The 20,824-nt window shown below is 42.6% G+C and overlaps 1 long non-coding RNA gene across 1 annotated transcript in view; it reads left to right on the forward strand.

Annotated features, from left to right (window-relative positions):
• Positions 1-20,731, forward strand: part of LOC133663430 (uncharacterized) — a 65,223-nt gene extending 44,492 nt beyond the window's left edge. The window contains exon 3 of the long non-coding RNA XR_009828349.1: positions 20,584-20,731. This is a non-coding gene — a long non-coding RNA (uncharacterized LOC133663430). The remainder of the gene's footprint in view (positions 1-20,583) is intronic.
• The last annotated feature ends 93 nt before the right edge of the window (positions 20,732-20,824 follow it).

A 20,824-nucleotide genomic window follows, 5' to 3' on the forward strand; every position in this document is an offset into this window, starting at 1 on the left:
TTTGTTGAGGTTTTTTCCTCCAGAATTTGGAACTCAAAACATGTACACCCATCGTTTTCATATCCTCTCGGTTAGTTCAATTTGCATATCACGTTTTAAAATTACAGTCTTAACTATCCCATTAATTGCTAATCAAAAACCTTAATTCAAAGATTATACGTACTACTTCATGCGTATTTAAGTACCCTTTTAATTCACTTAAAGATTATGTATAAGTTAATTTAAACTATCATTTGTCTATCAGTAGGCGCGAGCAAGCTGTCATGCTTGCACTCTGACCTCCCGCTGTGCGTGATACTCTCCAAAACAAAGGAATGTTTTTATTCACGTTTCTCCTTATCTTTCAGCTATATATTTTAATCTTTTAACTTTTAACGTCCGCACTGTGTTTATTTTTATTGTCTGCATTTTAATTTTGCTTTTATTTTCTTTCATTTCACTTTGTTGCATGAAAAACGCCACACAAACAAAGCTGCCTATCCTTTCCTTGCCTGTCTCCGACTGGTTATCCAACCGAGTCACAACAAAACACACAAGGCCATGCTCTAGGCGCCAGCCCTAATCACACTTCTCCTCTTTTTAACACTTTACATATCGGCTCTTATTCTAATTATTAATGTAGGCTGTTGTTTGTAATTATTATTCAACACTATTCACAGCAAACAGTTGTAAAGTTATAGTTATTCGCATTATACTCTCAAAATCTATAGCTAACTGAAAGCTGTTGAGATTTTGTTTGCCTACTTCATCTCAGTGGCCTAGTGGTTAGAGTGTCCGCCCTGAGATCGGCATGTCGCAAGCCCAAAACCCCGGCCGAGTCACACCAAAGACCACAAAAAATTTTGGGAGCCAAATCACCAAAAATGATTCCCGGGCGCATGGTATGGTGTACTGCAATGTCTAAATAAAACCACAAATTACTCCAAACTAAAATGCCAGACTGCACATTAAAGTTACTTTTATTAAATTAATTTCCAAACTAACCACCACCACAGCAGACATCTTCCTCAATCCTATCCCAATACTCCCATAAAGTAAAAGTGTTTCACAACAGTGGTTAAGTAGTTATTTTAAGTAATAGATCTCAATATGTAGAAATTAATAAGACTAAATTTGCCCTAGTGTGTGAATGTTGTCTGTCTATCTATCTGTGTTGGCCCTGTGATGAGGTGGCAACCTGTCCAGGGTGCAAAGTCAAATTGTGAAACAAAAATTAAAGTTGAATCAAGTGGAAATTGACAGAGTATATGAACTACATTCTTGAGAATAGTAATGTGAGGAACTCGCATGGCTGCAGTTTGTGTGTCCCCAAGATGCAAGAACCAGGAGGAGGATGTGCAGGTAAGATGATTTTAATTAACATAAACAGAAAAATAAAGCAGTCTTGCAGAATTGTTCCAAACATAGAAGTCTATCATCGAGCACTGAAGAGTGCTCGAGAGAAAACATAAATAGACATATGCTGATTGGCAGCAGGTGTGGACCGGCTGCCAATCAACGGCAGGTGAAGAGAAAACAGTGCTCCGCGGAACAGGAAATTTAACAAAATAAGAGCACTGACCGGAAGTAATACAAAAACCAAGGAGACAAACAGAAAGGAAGTGACCGATCGTCACAAGTAATTGATCATTAATATGCTGGAAGCCGCATATTGAACATATTAAAGAAAAATATCCAAATCCATTGCTATTCGGTATAAAGTTAAACACATGCTGAATAAGAAATGTCTGCACATGTTATATTATTCATTTATTTTTCCATGTGTAATATTGTTTTGAAGTTTGGGGAAATGTTTATAGAAGAAATATAGACCCAATACGTAAAATTAAAAGGCTCATTTCAATATTACACAAAGCATTATTATTATGATCATACCAATCCATTTTTATAAGTCATAATGTGTTAAATGTTCAGATAATTTAATTTTAAAACAATGGCAATTATGTTTCTGAGTAAAGAACAACAGCCTTCCAGTTTGTATTCTTAGCTTATTTGCATTATGAAGAGAAAACTATCATTTACGGGGGATATTGATTTTTGAAATAGGTCAAGTAAAATAAAATAAAAACACAAATGTATTTCAGTTTTAGGAGTTAAATAATGTACCATCCTCAGTGATGAGCTGAACACATGTAGTTTTTTGTTATGGTTTTGGAGACCCTTGAAAAGTAAAGTTTTTTGAACATAATAAAATATAGTAACAATTACTTTCATCTTTTAACGTTGATGTTCCAGGTAATTTAATGTTCAGTAATTGTATATCATAGGCCATAATAAGCTTTGGCTTCCGCCTATTCTTTTTTTTTTTTTCCGGTCATTCTTTTTCTTTTTTGTTCTGTGTGTAAATGTGTATGATTGTTAATATGTCTAATTTACTGTTAAACTGCTCACACAAATTGGTTGATGGTTGATTATATGACCAAAATAAACTTATTTCATTTATTCATTCATTATCTATCGCACTCATAGTTTTATTCCATTTTGCATGTAATTATTCCTATTGATTTCTTCCCATTTCACTTAAACAACTAAACAAATAAACAAATAAACAAACTTGCAGCTAACCACAATCAACAGCATACCATTTACGAATACCTTCCTTTGTCACTTTCTCATCTTTTCTTCACTTTCGTTTTCCTTTACAAACAACATCCTGTATCCATCTCTTCCTTACACTTCACACAATGTTTCTATTTTCTGTTCTCCTAGAAACCATTCACATAACGTAAGGTTATAAACATCCTTTTCCCATATTTTCTCAAACCATCCTCTTCACCCTCATTCTGTTTTTTCACCTGCTCTCTCTTCCTCTCTCTCTCACTTTCTCTCCTTCTCTCACAATACAAACACAATAATCCAAAATAATCAGTCTTATAAAATAATTTTAGCTTTAGATATGATTTAGGGCAGTGGTTTTCAACCTTTTTTCCCAGTAAACTAAAGAAATAAAATACAGCATAATGTCATCATTTTCTGATTTATTAAATTGTATAACAGTGCACCATATTGCTCATTTGTTGTGGTTTTACTTGACTTATTTGGACAAAAAATATAAGAATAACTAAAACGTTTTAAAAATTTTACAAGTAATGAAATTATAATAAAGATTTCTATACATATAATCAATCATCAACCTTCTTTGGATATTGTAATAAAGATCCATCTGGGCTCGTGAACTTAATTCTAAATATTTATTTTGTTGAAGAATTATTCTTCTATAATTATATTTATGAAGGATTTTGAATTGTCGCTATTTTAAAATATTTAAAATCTCAGGTACCCCTTGGCATACCTTCAAGTACCTCCCTTTTTTGTCCGGGCGGAAACACCATACCCTCCTTTGAGAACTACTGGTTTAGCCTATAAAAAATCCTTTGTCTCATACATCATTACACTGTACAACTCCTCTTTGGGGGGGCTAGGATGACAGGGAATGCAAAACAATAACAGTGCAATACTTTTTTATATCATGGTCGTTAATGCCTAGTTTCTCTTATTTTACTGTTCTATTTTTATTCTCCTTGTAATATTTTTCTATTCTGTTTCCATTTATACCCTTATTAGTTACTGTTTACTTTTTACTTCTTCTTCCTGAGGGAACTCTCCTGAAGGAATCAATAACGTTTTATCTGTCTATCTATCTATCTATTACTAAACCGAGCACAATTCATGACGTCATGCTGATCTTGCAGACAGTTGTTTCCATTTAGTTTTATTCTTTACATGTTATTCTACATGCACCAAATGTCACATAGAAATTTGCTTTCTTTGTTATTTATTTATATTATTATTTCTGGTTTACTTGCTGTCTGTTTACTTAAGTTCTCATATTTTGGTCTGTCTTCCTTCTGATTAGAATTTGTTTAACGCTTCTCTACGTTTTGTTTTGACAATGGCGCTGAGTGGCTCTTATCTGTACTTCTTCAGACTCTATGTTTCACAGCCTGCACAGATACCCCTAGATGTTTTAGAATATAAATTTAACTTTTATTTTATTGTGTGTTTATTCCTAAAAAAAATTAAAATGTCAATGTATAATCAATTTATCTTTATCAAATTTAAATGCAATATTATTAATTTATTTGTTGTATAACTATTAATTCAAAGTTACAGTGTGTCCTAATCTATGATGTGTGTGTTTGTCGCAACTTCCCACAGGAACTGTATGGATCAGCAGAGCATCAAGGCTGTACCAAAAAAAAGTATACTAGACGTATAAAATAATGATGAATTAAACAATGTTTCAATGTCCCACAATCCGTATTTATTTATTGATATTTAAACGTGTAATTTTCCATATATCTCTTATTTTACTGGACTTAGCAAGCACCTACTACTAGCACACTCTATAGACCGAGAATAACTGTTCAACCACACTTAGTAATGCCAAGCTAGATGCTAACTTAGCCTTACTATGCCTCAGTAAGCAAACTTTTGCTAACCTAGCCCAATGCTATGCTAACACAATGCTAACCTAGCTCAATGCTATGCTAACACAATGCTAACCTAGCTCAATGCTATCCTAACATTGTCACACCTCTTTGGCCCACGCCTCGTACAGCTGACACTCACACAGCCTCGCCACACGCACACACTCTTATCTCAAAATGTCTTCCAGCTGAGACTCTTTTTTTTTCTTTTTTTTCTTTTCTTTATATGCGTCACACAGTCACTCACACAGAGAATTTACCAACACAGTTAAAAGTAAATGCAATAGACAACTATTTTTCTCATCCAGAAGCACAGCTGTATCATATCAGAACCTTAATAGTAAGAACAACATTTATCATTCACTCTTAGATGGACAAATAGTCAAGTTTAAGGAGGGTATTCTGGACTTCCCTGCTTAGGCTGCTTCCCCCGCGATCCAACCTCCGAGAGCGGAATAAGATAATTAAATGGATAGATCATACACTCATATGTTTTCTGTACATAAACTTTGTCTACTTTCTCACACGCACACACATTTTAGACAATTTCCAAACTTTTACAGATAGCGGGGCTGTGAGAAAAAGCGTGAAGGGAGGTTGCGAGAGGGGGGGAGGAAAAGGAAGGGGGAAATTAAACCAGATAAGAAACCAGGTGCTACACAAAAGTTATTAAATTATGCAGATATATATATATAAATTTTAAAAACACACATTTTTATCCCACAACCCACGCCCCCCTGGTCCGGACCAATATAAACAACTAATATACGCGTGCTTTTGTGGAATCGGCCGTCTCATTAACAAACACAGGTCCCATCATTACTCATACAACGGCGATTAACCCGTTCAGCGGAGCAGCCCCTGGTTTTACTCCCTGACCAATACACGGCAACAGCATAAAAGCACCATAGAGTCACTGATAATCACCCAATGCTCTACAGTCATCATGTTTTGGTCAGTTCCATACAGTTTCACCAAAGCTTCACCAAAGCTCCACCAAAGCTCTACCATATGCAGCCCGATCAATATCCATCTATACTGCAGCCAATTAAACAGAACGTCGTGACAAATACAGCTCAGTTGATCTCCTTTACCGGAGTCACCAAACGGTCACCCAAAATGAGGCTTTTCCAACGCTGCAGTTTCCACATAGAGAGATATGTCGCACATTCATAGACTTCATGAATTTGTATGGGCCAAATGTTACACCAGTTAGCAAACCCCTGCCTTAAATTTAGCTGTATCCAACTCTGGCTAATTCTGATTCACTTGCAGAAAGAAGCATCCTCTGCCAACAACGACAGAGGATGAAGAGGTTAAGAGAAATTTTTCGTCTCACATAGTCTATGCTTCTACACTCCAAACTACCAAAATTCTATCAACAATCCCCTTATGTTAAAAACAAGAAATCACAAGTTTTCAACAAACACACAGACAAATGATCACATATAAAACAACTCAATCCAACCATAATTTACCCCAGTCCAGGTTGTTTTTGGAGAACCTGACTAAACCTATCTTTTATCAAAAATAGATTCAGCAATTAGTCTTATCGATCCGGCTCTCTCCAGGCAGAAAATGTTTACACTTTAAGCAAACTGCTTACCTTGTTATGCGCGCGTGCAGCACACTGTCTGCCTGACAGAGAGAGCGGGAGCGGCTGTCGACCTGTAGCTTCTAAACCATCCTGTTCGTGACGCCAATTTGTGTAGTGGATTGTCCGAAGCTTAAACAGGCAACAAAAGTAGTTTAGTACAACACATTTATTTACCCATTATCAGAAGTGCAGGTTGAATTAAGTTGGCCGTGCAGACAGACCACATGTTACTCCGGAGCAAACAAGACACACACAAGCCAAAATCACTGTCAAGTTCCGGTCTTCTGTCATTTTTTATATGTCTCTTGTGCGTCATTGTTTGTTATCTAAATGCGTCAATGTCTTGTTGTTTTCCCTATCTGTTCCATAACAACTCGAATCCTTTAGACAGTCAACACATTCTGTAGACAGGTTGGCACGACTTAATATTCACTTTTGTCCCACACTGGTCCATTCAATGGCACAAAATACAAGAGCATTGAAAATGAGCAGACATTCTTAAAAGACAAGAAATATAGGTCAAAAGGTCAGAAATTCTACGACAGTTGAGGTTGGACTAAGGGGAGGTGACGGCAAACAGACACCAGGGGAGTATGTACAATTATGTATTATATATATAGACAATATATATATAATAATAATAAACAATACAACTAAACTAAGGAAATGGAGTGTGAATTAGAATACAAGAGTGTGTGGTGTAAGACTATGTGTGTAGTTAGCTGAAGTGTGTTACCAAGTGTTGACGAGAGCAGACGAGGCAGTCCATGGGGCAGGCAGGTGATCAGGGGCGAGAGAGAGGCGTCAGAGTCCAGGGGCGAGCGATGAGTCGGGAAACGAGGAAAGCAGTCCAAAACACCGGGGAAACCCATCCCCCCCCTTAGGCGAGGCACCCGACGAGCGCCGGGGAACATCAGGATAGTATGTACAATTATTTATTATATATATATAGACAATATATATATAATAATAATAAACAATACAACTAAACTAAGGAAATGGAGTGTGAATTAGAATACAAGAGTGTGTGGTGTAAGACTATGTGTGTAGTTAGCTGAAGTGTGTTACCAAGTGTTGACGAGAGCAGACGAGGCAGTCCATGGGGCAGGCAGGTGATCAGGGGCGAGAGAGAGGCGTCAGAGTCCAGGGGCGAGCGAGGAGTCGGGAAACGAGGAAAGCAGTCCAAAACACCGGGGAAACCCATCCCCCCCTTAGGCGAGGCACCCGACGAGCGCCGTGGAACATCAGGATAGGCATGGTAGAAAAAATAAACAAACTCAAAAAGTAAGAAAAAATAAACTCAAAAAGTAAGGGAGGGCGGAGGGGAGAACTGGTGGTGGGACGCCGGCCCAAGTGTCTCAGAAGCCATCGGGGACAAGTCTGGTGGCGGCGGCGAGTAGACCGTCGCTGCGGCCGGCGAGGTGGATGACCAAGGAACGGTCGACTTCTTGGCCGTCGGTAAGGCGGACGCGAATGGCGCCGTGGTGCGTCCCACCGGACACGAGGAGGAGGGCATGTTGTCATCGGCGGCGTGGAAGCAGCGGACGTCATCCGCGGCGTGGAAGCAGCGGACGTCTTCGGCGGCGTGGAAGCAGCGGACGTCTTCGGCGGCGAGGAAGCAGCGGACGTCTTCGGCGGCGCCGGAAACGAGGAGGACAGCTGAGGATCAGGCCGAGGTGCTGAGGTCGGCGGAGCAGGCCGAGGTGCTGAAGTCGGCGGAGCAGGCCGAGGTGCTGAAGTCGGCGGAGCAGGCCGAGGGGCTGAAGTCGGCGGAGCAGGCCGAGGGGCTGAAGTCGGCGGAGCAGGCCGAGGGGCTGAAGTTGGCGCTGCTGGCCGAGGGGCTGAAGTTGGTGCTGCCAGCCGAGGGGCGAAGGTCGGCGCTGCTGGCCGAGGGGCGAAGGTCAGGGCCAGCCTGGGAGCTGGTGGAGACGCGGGGGCTATCCTGGGGACTGGTGCTAGCTCAGAAGCTAGCCTGGGGACTGGTGCTAGCTCAGAGGCTAGCCTGGGGACTGGTGCTAGCTCGGGGGATAGTGCTAGCTCGGAGGATAGCCGAGGGGCTGGTGCTATCTCGGGGGCTAGCCGAGGGGCTGGTACTAGCTCGGGGGCTAGCCGAGGGGCTGGTGCTAGCTCGGAGGCTAGCCGAGGGGCTGGTGCTAGCTCAGGGGCTAGCTCAGGGGCTAGCCGAGGGGCTGGTGCTAGCTCGGGCGCCTGCTCGGGGACAAGTGCTGGTAGCGTGGTTGGTGGTTGCGGCCAGGCAGACTGAAAGATCGATGGTAGCGGTCTTGCTGGCCGCAGCTGAGCTACCTCACCAGCACGGCTGTCGGTACCATTCCCCCCTCCAAAGGCGGATTCCAGACGCTTCCAGTTGACTGAGTCTCTAAGGGTGGGAGGAGGGTGTCCAGGCGATTAGAAAATTTGCTACTGAACATGCCTTACCATGACAGCTCGGCAGGACAAGACAAATCCTCCGGTTTGAAGCAAAAAAAGAAAAGGCCATGGTGAATGGGGCAAAATAATTGGGAAAAAAATGTCACTGGGGGCGGGGCTAAAGTCACTGGGGGACGAGCTAAAAAAAATTGTGCCGTCAGGTCCTTATGTTTAATTTGGCGGGAACTTACTGTTGCGGTTGGACTAAGGGGAGGTGACGGCAAACAGACACCAGGGGAGTATGTACAATTATTTATTATATATATAGACAATATATATATATATATATATAATAATAATAATAAACAATACAACTAAACTAAGGAAATTGAGTGTGAATTAGAATACAAGAGTGTGTGGTGTAAGACTATGTGTGTAGTTAGCTGAAGTGTGTTACCAAGTTTTGACGAGAGCGAACGAGGCAGTCCATGGGGCAGGCAGGTGATCAGCGGCGAGAGAGAAGCGTCAGAGTCCAGGGGCGAGCGAGAAGTCGGGAAACGAGGAAAGCAGTCCAAAACACCGGGGAAACAACGGGAGATCTCGAAGAGGGAATTCTGCGGGGACGCGGGAGAAAACAAGGGACAAGTAAGCCACGGAGAGGAAAACAAGACGAGAGCATAAAGCTTGACGCTTACGGTACATCATGAGAAAACTAAGTTCCCGCGCCGATCCTTGGGTCCACTGGTCTTTTATCCAGCTCGCCCTCATCAGTCCCAGGTGTGCAGATTTCTGGTGAGTGATTGCAGCTGGTGGCTGCTGCAGGGCGGAGACGCGCGCGGCGCGTCCCTGGATGTGCGCAGTGCGCACCCGTGGGCGTGTACCGAGGTGCGCACAGACGGATGAGCGGCGTCGGCAGGAGTCTGAGCCGTAACATATTTTTGTCTAAAGTTTCTCATCAGAAGGACCCAGGTGCTGTTTAGTGTCTTTCATATTGACTTTTGCTCTCCCTGGCTATCAACAAAGGCGGACGCATTTCCCTCCATTTCATATCTCTCCTGATTTGCTTCTTTGTCTTGTCTTGTCTCGTCTTGTCGTAACTTTCTAAGAGCCTCTCTTATACACTGTTCTCGGAAATCTAAAGCACGTAATCGATAAACTGGTCTCAACTTAATTGACAAGTTTTCTTGACGAGAAGCTCTGGTTTGGGGGACTCTCCCTGTCATGTTTTTGCTGCTGGATACATGAAGGACTCTTGGAATAAATGGAGAGTCATATGCCTGACGGTTCTTTCTGTCCAAATCATTGAAGATAGCTATCCATCTATTTTGAACGGTGATAACAGGACATCTGCTGATTGGATTGAGCATTGCTCTGGTCTATCGACAAATTCGGTAGACGATGGCTGCCGTTCAAGAAGCCCAAAGGCTGCTCGATATCAGAATCAGAATCAGAATAGTTTTATTGCCATTGTTTGAGAACGGGTTCACAAACTAGGAATTTTTCTTGGTGCAAACGTGCGACATAAAACATGATATGATGGATGGGTTGGGCAGAGCTGTGGGCACTCTGACTTTGGCCATCTCAGAATTCAATCGCAAATTGGATAAAATCTCGGATAAGCTTTTTACTTTGCAAGGTAAAATTATGATCAATTTGAAAGCCAGAATAGAGCAGACGAACAATTGTAATGTGTTTGTTTGCCCTAACCAAAAAAATACGTATCTATAATTCGGCTGCCTCTGCTATGGCATTGGCAAGGCCATGTTGTAAACACCTCTGTAAGACCATTGCAGCAAAAGATGCTCTGAAATTCCCTTCCTTCTTCTTCAAAGACACCTGGGATGTTCAGACCTCCAGGCTTATAGACAAAAAAAGACTTAGACTTTTTTTTTTTCAAAGATGGCGCCGCTGTAGTGGCCGCTGTTGGCAGGAGCTCTGTGCTCTTGTGTCATCCTTTTGTGTTCCTGATGTTTCCCTCTTGTTTTCATGTGTTTTTTTTCTGCCTTTTGGTTCTGGACCCTTTGGGACTGTGTGACAAGGGCTGGCACTTTCGTGACTTTTTTACGGTGCTTTTTTGTGAACTTCTGGATCTGCCTCCCGGGAGCCTTTTGGCCATGGAGACCAGCTGCTGGGTCTCTGCCACACCAGAGTCCGTTTGGAGAGACTGGAGGGGATGCGGATGAAGAGACAGGGCTGCGGAGCTGGCGCTGAGCGCTGGGACGGACAACTTTCACAGTGTCTTGGCTGAATGAGCAGGTATCGGATACCTCGGTCTCCTTAGACGCATCCTCGCTCATCCATGCGGACTGGACACTGGCCGAGAGTTGGTGGGCGGCCCAGGGTGGAGTCGGCTCTCTTGGTTGCTTTGTTGCTCCTGTCTCTGGCCATGCTCCCCCCACCCCAGCAGACGGTGGCGTGAAACACCGCAGAGGCCACCATTGTGTATATGTTTTTGTTGTTGTTGTTGTTGTTGTTGTTTTAATTTTTTGGCTGTGTGTAGAAGTGGCTGGTTACATCAGTTCTGCTCTTTTAATGTATTTAATGTCCTTTGTGTTTTTTTATGTTTCCCTCTTACACACATGTTTATGTGTGCTATGGCTATGAGTCTTTTTTTCCTTGGCCTCAGTATGGACCCTCTCTCCAGGGGCCCAGGCTTAGACTGAATTTTTTTTTCTTCCCCCCAGCGTTTACCTGTTTTTCACCTTCTTTGTAAGGGGCGCCGAAAGTTGGCAGACTCGTCAGCAATCCTGTTTTGTCTCCCTGTGGGGTTGTGCTGAAAATCTTAATTTCCCCTCAGGGATTATTAAAGTATTTCTGATTCTGATTCCGAAAACACGCACCCATGCACTACTACACAGATAGGCAGAAATACTCCCACCCCACGCTTTCGTGGCTTCTACCCCCTGCAATATGTTGACTTGAGGAGCGGTGCCCGATGGCTGCAGCTTCGGACCGGATTTGTGTGAATACTTGTTGTACATTTTTGGGTAGCAGGTATAATTTAGCTTTGTACAAAATTTTGACTGTTTGCATCTGCACCAAGTCATTACATTTCAATATTTGATATACAATAAATGAAGGGTTTGAATGTTCTCTATATCCAATCGTATGTATTATTCTAAGTGACCTCTTTTGCAACATGGCTAGTGAATGAAGTGTATTGTTGCAGTTATTTCCCCATATTTTGACACAATAATTCAGGTATGGCAACACAGGCAAGCAAGAGATAATATGGAGGGATTTTTGGTCTGGAACATATTTAGCTTAATTAATGGCAAACAAACCCACAGTCAGTGTGGCTCTGGCTATGGTTGTTGACTGCTTCCTCAGCACTACTACTAGTGAGTACATACCACAAATAGATGCTGATTTGCTAACGTTAGCATGTGTTTCATTTCCAGCTTTGCCAGACCATCGTATGTTGACACAAAATCATCTTTAATTTTGAACATTTGTCACCTGTGTCGTGTGCTAACAGGTGGATCATTGCGCATGCACGGCGCACTGCACCTTAGGTGCAATGCAACAATCGTAATTTAACGCTTGGCTGTTGAAATGCATAATATGGCACGATTTGCCTGGCCATTTCTGCAATTTGTCATCGGGGCTCTTTAATATAGCCTTCACGTCTCACTGGCGTCTGTGACGTTTGGGTCGCATGATGGCGATACTGGTGTGTTCCTAGGATGCAGAAGGCCGAGGAGGCAACGTGCAAGTAAATAACTATTTAATATAATGACAAAGACAAGCAAAAGACGACGCTGGAGCTGACTGCAGGACAAGATGCGACGACGCTGGAGGCGATTCCAGGATTGGTGGCAAAGCTGGAGCTGACTCTAGGATTGCCAGCGATGCTGGAGCTGACTCCAAGACTGGCGGCGTCTGCGGCAGACCCACTGCAGAGGATGGTGGTGCCTGCGGCAGACCCACTGGAGTTGCGGGTTGCGCCTGTGGCAGGGCCCACTGAGGTTGCTGGAGGTGCCGGCCAGGCTGGGCGGACGAGTAGCTGGCGGCGGAGGTGCTATTTGAACTACATTTGTAGGTGTTAAGTTATAATTTTATTTTCAGGGAATCTATTTAAATGTTGTTTTTTTTCTCCAAATTGCATTTTGTTGTCTTTACATGTCAAATAAATAATTACCTACTGTGTAATGCTGAATATAGACTTTTCTCTGGGATGGGGGGTTAAACTTTTCTGGGGGGAGGAGGGGGGAACTCTTGCCAGGGGCATTAAATGGTCTAATGTCATCAAGGAATGAAATTATTTCTTAATATTGGTGAATTTGGCGTAATATTATAGTGCTGTTATTGTCAATTTTTGATGACTTTGGCCTTGTTGAACACAGGTATCCAACATTGCAAAATTTATCAGACAGAAAAAGGAAAAATCATCTTAGGCCCCCATTAAATTGAGTGTTGTCTTATTACAGCATTTTGTCAGATAAGAGTTGATAAAGCAAATTAGTGTAAAATCTAATGTATCTGATTAGTACACCCATAAAGGGGCCACAACCATTTTGTCATTCAACAACACATTTAATTAACTGCATTTTTGGTATGACGTGCATTATTTTCTGGCTTTTACAGGCCACATAAACTTAAGTGATGAGCAGGATCATGCCTGGGGCCTTGACCTTGAAATGACTGCAAAATGATTGCCGAGAAATTTACTGTAGTAGAGGGGCCATGGAACAAATAAAAATCTATTTAATTAAATAACTAAGTGAAGTGTGTGGTAAGAAATCATATTATCTAGATTTGCTTATAAAGACAAGTTAAAAAAATTTTTTTTAATATTTGTAAGTAAACTACAAAATACAACTACTCAAAAGTCAAATTATAGCTGTTCTGAAACCAGTTTGCTGACTGAAAGACTTGAGTTAGGTTGCAGAATGTGCACACAAGACACAAATATACATTCCTGCTCGTGTTTATTTTTCACACGCCCCATGACAAAATCAACATTGTCTGTAGTCCTTGACTAAAAGCCAGCACTAAAAGAGAAGCAGTCAAAAAAGAAAGCAAATAAATGTGTCTTTTCATTAACCGTGTTTTACTTTTGCTCTGGGCCTGTCACACATTTCACCATCTCTTGTTTTCAAAGGACATATCTGGACGCACAACCATGTGTGTGCCGTGTTATTTTTCAAATAGAAATCAGCAACAGACCTCAGTTGAATCAGAATTTGCTCAGCTTTATTCTTAGCACTAGATGACTAAAGTAAAAAAATACAATAAAAAACTCAACATACTCCTTACTGTGATGCTTTTACCGAATGTTAGACTCTATTTGTGGTTTTGAAATGTCCAATGCCGCTTCACACAAATTGCACCTACCTACATTTATTTCCTTTGTATGTATAGTAACTCCACATAGGAGACATGACAATGCCCCAAGAGAAATGGCACACCCGCTCACAACTGGGTTGGCTGCAGTGTGTTGCTGCTGCTGTCATATTTTTATTAAAAAAAAATTTCAACGGCACGTCGCACAATAATAAATTGGAGAGACTCAATTGTTTTTCCCGATATCCAACCCTCCATTAATTTTTTTACCGCTTGTCCCTTTCGGAGTAATCCACTAAATTTGGCCAATATCAAAACAATACCAATACTTAGTCCAAAAGTACCGTCTATATGACAAGCAGACACTGAGAAATTACAGATTCCATCTCTAAATTAATGTGTTGACATGTCCCTAGTTTACAATGTTGAAAAGAAAGGCTGGCACTCGCAAATCTGTTTTTTTAATTGTTCCGTATTAAATATCCATTCATCTTCTACCGCTTGTCCCTCTCGGAGTCGCGGGGGTTGTCAGAGCCTATCCCAGCTGCATTCGGGTGGAAGGCGGGGTACACCCTGGACAACACAGATAGACAGACAACATTCACACTCACATTCACACACTAGGGCCAATTTAGTGTTGCCAATCAACCTATCCCCAGGTACATGTCTTTGGAGGTGGGAGGAAGCCGGAGTACCCGGAGGGAACCCACGCAGTCACAGGGAGAACATGCAAACTCCACACAGAAAGACCCTGAAGATGGAACCCAGAACCTTCTTATTATTTATTTATTGTGAGGCACACGGACTAACTCCTGTTCCACCGTATTAAATGTGTCTTATAAATAAAATTAAAAAAGACAATCAAAATTGGCATTTATTTTGTGTGTATAAATAGTTTTAAGAAAAAATATTGATATACTGTATATATCGTAATCAGGATATAAAAAATACCTATATTGGGATATATACAGTATGTTTGTCCATACAGCTCAACACTACAAATAACATCAGTGGCTACACTGAATAAGTGAAACAAAGTTGAATCTACGGATTATTATCCACATCCAGCCAAGACGAAACAGCTGTTGTTGTGTGCATACACACACTACTATATCACCATGCCGACACACATGCAATATAGAATAGAATAGAATAGAATAGAATAGAATAGAATAGAATAGAATAGAATGGACTTTATTGTCATTATATTTGCATATAACGAGATTAAGGACTCCAACTTAAAGTGCAAAATATGGGGTAAAAATAAATTAGACAAGAGGTAATGAAAAAAAACAAAAAAACAACAACTAACAATTGAAATAAACAGACTACTATTCAATAAAAATAATAAGCAATCCTGTACAATATACAAAACACTATAGAAATACAAAATACAAAATACTGTACAACATACAGTACAAGGCAAGAGTACCGGAGTAAAACATAACAATCAGTGTCGGATGTATTGCACTCGAAGGGTAATATTGCACAGTAGGGTATTAGGGTAGGATATTGTTTAGGGGTGAATTATTATTATAAGTTAGAGTTCAGGATGGTGACAACTCTGGGAAAGAAGCTGTCTCTGAGCCTGTTTGTTCTGGCTCTGATGATCCTGTAACGCATGCCCGATGGTAGTAGGTCGAACAGGTGGAAGCCAGGGTGTGTGCTGTCCTTAGTGATGCTTTTTGCTCTGTTGAGACAGCGGGAGTTGTGTAAATCCTTCAGGGAGGGGAGGGGGCAACCGATGATTTTTTGTGCAGACTTTATGACCCTCTGAATCGCCTGTTTGTCTGCTTCAGTGCAGCTGGCGTACCACACTGTTATGCAGTACGTCAGCAGGCTCTCGACTGCTGAGCGATAGAAGGTCACCATCAGCTGCCTCTCCAGTCTGTTCTTCCTCAGCACCCTCAGGAAGTGGAGTCTCCGCTGGACCTTTCGGATGACCGCAGTTGTATTTTGGGGCCAGGAGAGGTCAGCAGATATGAGGGTAGCGAGGAACTTGAAGGAGCTGACTCTCTCCACCTCCTCGCCGTTGATGTAGAGAGGGGCGGGGTCTGCAGTGTTTTTCCTGAAGTCAAAGATGAGTTCCTTGGTTTTTGTGGTGTTCAGTGTCAGATTATTCACTGAACACCACGCTGATAGCTTCAGGACCTCATCTCTGTATGCAGACTCATCCCCCCCTGTAATGGGACCCACCACCGTTGTGTCATCGGCAAATTTGATGATGGTGTTCTCCGGGTGGGCTGGACTACAGTCATGGGTGTAGAGGGAATACAGCAAAGGGCTCAGCACACAGCCCTGTGGAGAGCCGATGCTGAGTGTGCGGGAGGAGGAGAGATGGGGGCCGAGTTTCACTGTCTGAGGTCGGTTGGTCAGAAAGTCCTTAATCCAAAGACAGGTGGGTGTGGGGAGGCCTAAATCCAGCAGTTTGGTGACCAGGATGTCTGGAATGATGGTGTTGAAGGCGGAGCTATAGTCGATGAAAAGCATCTTGACATAGCTACCCCGGTGTTCCAGGTGGCTCAGGGTAGAGTGGAGAACCATGGTTATGGCGTCGTCCGTGGATCTGTTCGCCCGGTAGGCAAACTGCTGTGGGTCTAGGGTGGGTGGGAGGCAGGCTTGGATGTGGTGTAAGACTAGCCTCTCGAAGCACTTCATGATGACAGGTGTGAGTGCTACTGGGCGATAGTGGTTGAGGTTGTTTGTGGCAGCTTTCTTGGGTGCCGGGATAATTGTGGCGGATTTAAGGCAGGGTGGGATGAGTGCCTGTGCCAAGGAGAGGTTGAAGAGGACGGTGATTATGTAGGAGAGCTGGTCAGCACATGCTTTGAGCACCTTCCCGGGTACACTGTCTGGACCAGCCGCCTTCCTGGGGTTCACTGCCTTGAGCACCCGTCTGACCTTGTGTTCCTCAAGAGTGAGTGTGGGAGTGCTGGGGGCTGGGGGGGTTGGGAGGGCTGGGTGTGGTGTGGTTGTGACTGTTTGTGACGTCTCAAAGCGAGCAAAGAAGCAGTTCAGCTCCTCTGCCAGCGATACATCCCAGTGCCCGGTTGCTGCGTCACAGCCTTTGTAGTTGGTGATGTGCTGTATGCCCTGCCACATCTGCCATGGGTTGTTGCTTGAGAGGTGGTCTTCGATCCTCTCTTTGTAGTCCATCTTGGCTTCCTTGAGTCCTGTCTTCAGGTCAGCACGCGCAGCACTGTATTGAGCACTGTCACCTGACCTGAAAGCGGTGCCGCGGGCCTTGAGGAGCATGCGGACCTGGCTTGTCATCCAGGGTTTCTGGTTTGGGTAAACCCGGATGCTTTTTTCCACAGTGACATCTAGCACGACCTGGATTGTATGGCCTATTCAGATTTTAAATGTTATTTTTTTAATGGATTACAAAGACAAAGTGTTAGTAAAACTCCATGTTCTATGATTTTCACACAGCCAAAAAAAAGCTTTGCGGCAAAGTTTTAATTCACGACTTAAGTACTTTTGTGGTGGGCGGGTTAACTGGCTGGATGGGAGAATAAAAATTACAGAAACATGTGTAACTTCAAGTGTGTTAAAAAACGGGAGAAAATAGCCAAACTGTATGTGAACAATTAAGCAAGTTGTTGCATATTTTCCAGCAACATCATCCTTAAGGATTACTGTACAAGTGGTCTTTCCGTGTTATGTTCTGCATTACAGTGTTTGGTGACCAGGCCTGGCCCTAACCAATCTGGCGCCCTAGGCAAGACTTTAGGTGGCGCCCCCACCCCCCCGCCCCCCCACATCGGCAGTGAAGTGTATATACTCACAAGAAACCGAATAGCTTTGTCTTTGACCTTTTTTTTTACTTAAAGAAAGCAAATTAACATATTATATGAGAATGTTATGTTATGATTATCTTTAACCGAATCACAGCAGTGCTCAAATTAAAAAACAGCATTCCCTCTCATGTGATATTGCTTAATTAACATTAATGATGTGCACTTTAACAACTAGGCTTACCACTATACCTAATATATAAAGGGGTGGAGAAGTGACTATTACCTGCAGGGCAAACATTAGCTAACCAGAAGGCAATAACAATGTAAACAAAAACACCTGCTTAAAAGATCTAATACAAATGTCCCTGAGGAATGTAAGGTGGGAGTACTGTAATTGCCTAACGTTACATTATTATTTTTGTAGTGGATTGTCCGAAGCTTAAGCAGGCAACAAAAGTAGTTTAGTACAACAATTTTATTTACCCATTATCAGAAGTGCAGGTTGAATTGAGTTGGCCGTGCAGACAGACCACATGTTACTCCGGAGCAAACAAGACACACACAAGCCAAAATCACTGTCGAGTTCCGGTCTTCTGCCATTTTTTATATGTCTCTTGTGCGTCACTGTTTTTTATCTTGTGCGTCACTGTTTTTATCTAGTGCGTCATGATTGTTTTGTTTTGGTTTGTCTGTTCCAAAACAACCTTGTATCTCTTAGTCATATTTGGAAAATCTAAACTTTCTGTAGACAGGTTGGCATAACTCCATATTCACCTTTGTCCCACAACTGGTCCACTCAATGGCACAAAATAGAAGACAATTGAAAATGAGCGGACATTCTTAATAGACAAGTAATATAGGTCAAAAGGTCAGAAATTCTACGACATTTTCCATAACAATTAAGCCCCCTCCACAATATTAACCCGACGTTAAAACAGAACTAGCTATTTATTGATTAGCAATTGCCGAATCATGTAACATTAGCTTAATGCTAAAGCCAGGTTACTATCACATTCTGTAACAGACAAATAATTTCATGTAGGCTAACGTTACCTACCTGCTACCTCTGTCTTTTTCTCGTTTCTCCTCCTCTTCTTTTATTTTTTTTTCTTCCTTGGGCACCTGGCAGTTTTGGCCGTTTTGACATCTTGTGTTGATTTTTTGATGTGGTAAGAGTCATGATACGGGAAGGGAGGGGGCGCACCGTGCGGGGGGATGGGGGGCGCGTAATGTTGTAACGAATAATATTTCTATTAAATAGGCTTTACTTTGCATTTTAATTAACGTGGGATTATTTTTTGTATTTAGAAATAATAGTACCAACTTTTTTTTTTTTTTTTTTTCTCCAACATTTGTGGCACTGGCGTGGCGCCCCTGATGGACGGCGCCCTTAGCATTTGCCTATACGGCCTATGCCACGGGCCGGCCCTGTCCGTGCTGGTTCCAGCATGGTCACTTTAGGACATCAAGTCACTATCAACACACTATGACGCACTCCCATAAATTATTAATACTAGGGGTTTAACAGTAAATCTATTCAGATTCTTTTCAAGCCTGACGAGCTGGTTTGGGTGTACACGCCCCAAAATAAAATAAGGATTTTTCCCCAGGTTGAACAGTCATTGGGACAGACCCGCCTTGAGAGGGTAGGAGAGGTAGTTTATGAAGTTGCAATTTCAGAAAGTTAGCCCTGCATAGAGATCTGTTGGCAGCCTACAGGGGCAGAGAAGTTCCCCAGTTTGAGGCGGTGCCTGCCTCACCAGATGGCACAGGACGTTTAGTGGATCAAAGTTCCTCAGATTCTCCCATTATTGTCTCTGTTCAGCCGCTAGTGCCACCTGTTGATGAACATGAGCCAGTACAGGGCTAGCTACAGAGACAGGCGCAGACCACCAAGGTTCATTGATTTTATCGTTGACCCCTCGGGGCTAAGAGCTTCATAAAGGGCAAGGCAGTGTAATAGCTGTGATTTATGTGTGTGTGCCTTTAAGAGGCTGCGCTGTTGTATGTGACGTGTGCAAGAGCTGCAGAGTTCAACCATGTTGTGCAAGTGATCACTATGGCAGGGCATCTGTCCTTTCATCCTGGACAATATTCATTACAAATTTGTCCTTTGTTTTAAAGATGTGCTATTTGGATGTACACAGAATGACAAAAACATTGAAAAGGAATTTTACCTTTGCAACCTCATTATACTATTAGCTAAGTTTTATATTCATAAATGTAAGTTTCTCAATACTCAACCTGTTTTTTGTGCCTTTAAAATGGAATTAGAACTTTCCTTTAAAACACTTTCTACCTCAACCAAAACGCTGTGAAAACTATGATGCTGTGCTCCAAATTTGGATTATTTACGGAACTTGTGTGAGTTTATGGCTTTACACTTTGTTACATATATATATTTTGCATTCTACTTTAGTTGCTTTATTGAGTTTACAACCCCCTGTCACTGTATTGTACTGTTTTTGTACTGTTTCTGTACTTCTTTGGATTATTATTGTTTCTTTGCTTGTTTGTAAATGTTGAAAATTATAAATACCATGCCACATCTCCTCCAGTCTCTCCAAACGGACTCTGGTGTGGCAGAGACCCAGCAGATGGTCTCCATGGCCAAAAGGCTCCCAGGAGGCAGATCCAGAGTCCACAAAAAAGCACCACAGAAGTCACTTAAGTGCCACCCCTTGTCACACAGTCCCAAAGGGTCCCGAACCAAAAGGCAAAATAAATATATATGTATATATATATATATATATATATATATATATATATATATATATATATATATATATATATATAGAGAGAGAGAGAGAGAGAGAGAGAGAGAGAGAGAGAGAGAGAGAGAGAGAGAGAGAGAGAGGCGTGTGGGGGGGGGGGGGGGGGGGTTACCCACATATGCGGTCCTCTCCAAGGTTTCTCATAGTCATTCACATCGACGTCCCACTGGGGTGAGTTTTTCCTTGACCGTATGTGGGCTTTGTACCGAGGATGTCGTTGTGGCTTGTGCAGCCCTTTGAGACACTTGTGATTTAGGGCTTGTGGAGAGGGGCGTGGTTCACGCGTTCCCTGCGGGCGGGGTGTGTGCAGGGGCCGGCCATGAAGCGGCAGACAGGTGAGTGGATATCTCAGCTGGAACGAGTTATCTAATCACCTGTTCCTTTATTAGCAGCGTCGGAGACCATGAGGGGGGGGGGTGGGCTGGAGAGCACGAGAGCGACACCACGAGAGCGGTGCTGAAAAGCAGAGGCGAGGACACCAAGGAGGAGCTGAAAAGCCAACTGACTCGTGTGTGCAATATAATTAAAACTATTGTAAACCGCCGCAGCAGAGTGTTGTGCCCTTTCCTGTGGTCTCAGAAGAACCCGGTACAGAGGTCTCGTCACAGGGCTATATAAATAAACATTGAT

Source organism: Entelurus aequoreus, linkage group LG13, assembly GCF_033978785.1.
Source record: "Entelurus aequoreus isolate RoL-2023_Sb linkage group LG13, RoL_Eaeq_v1.1, whole genome shotgun sequence".
In the NCBI taxonomy this organism is placed as follows: Eukaryota; Metazoa; Chordata; class Actinopteri; order Syngnathiformes; family Syngnathidae; genus Entelurus; species Entelurus aequoreus.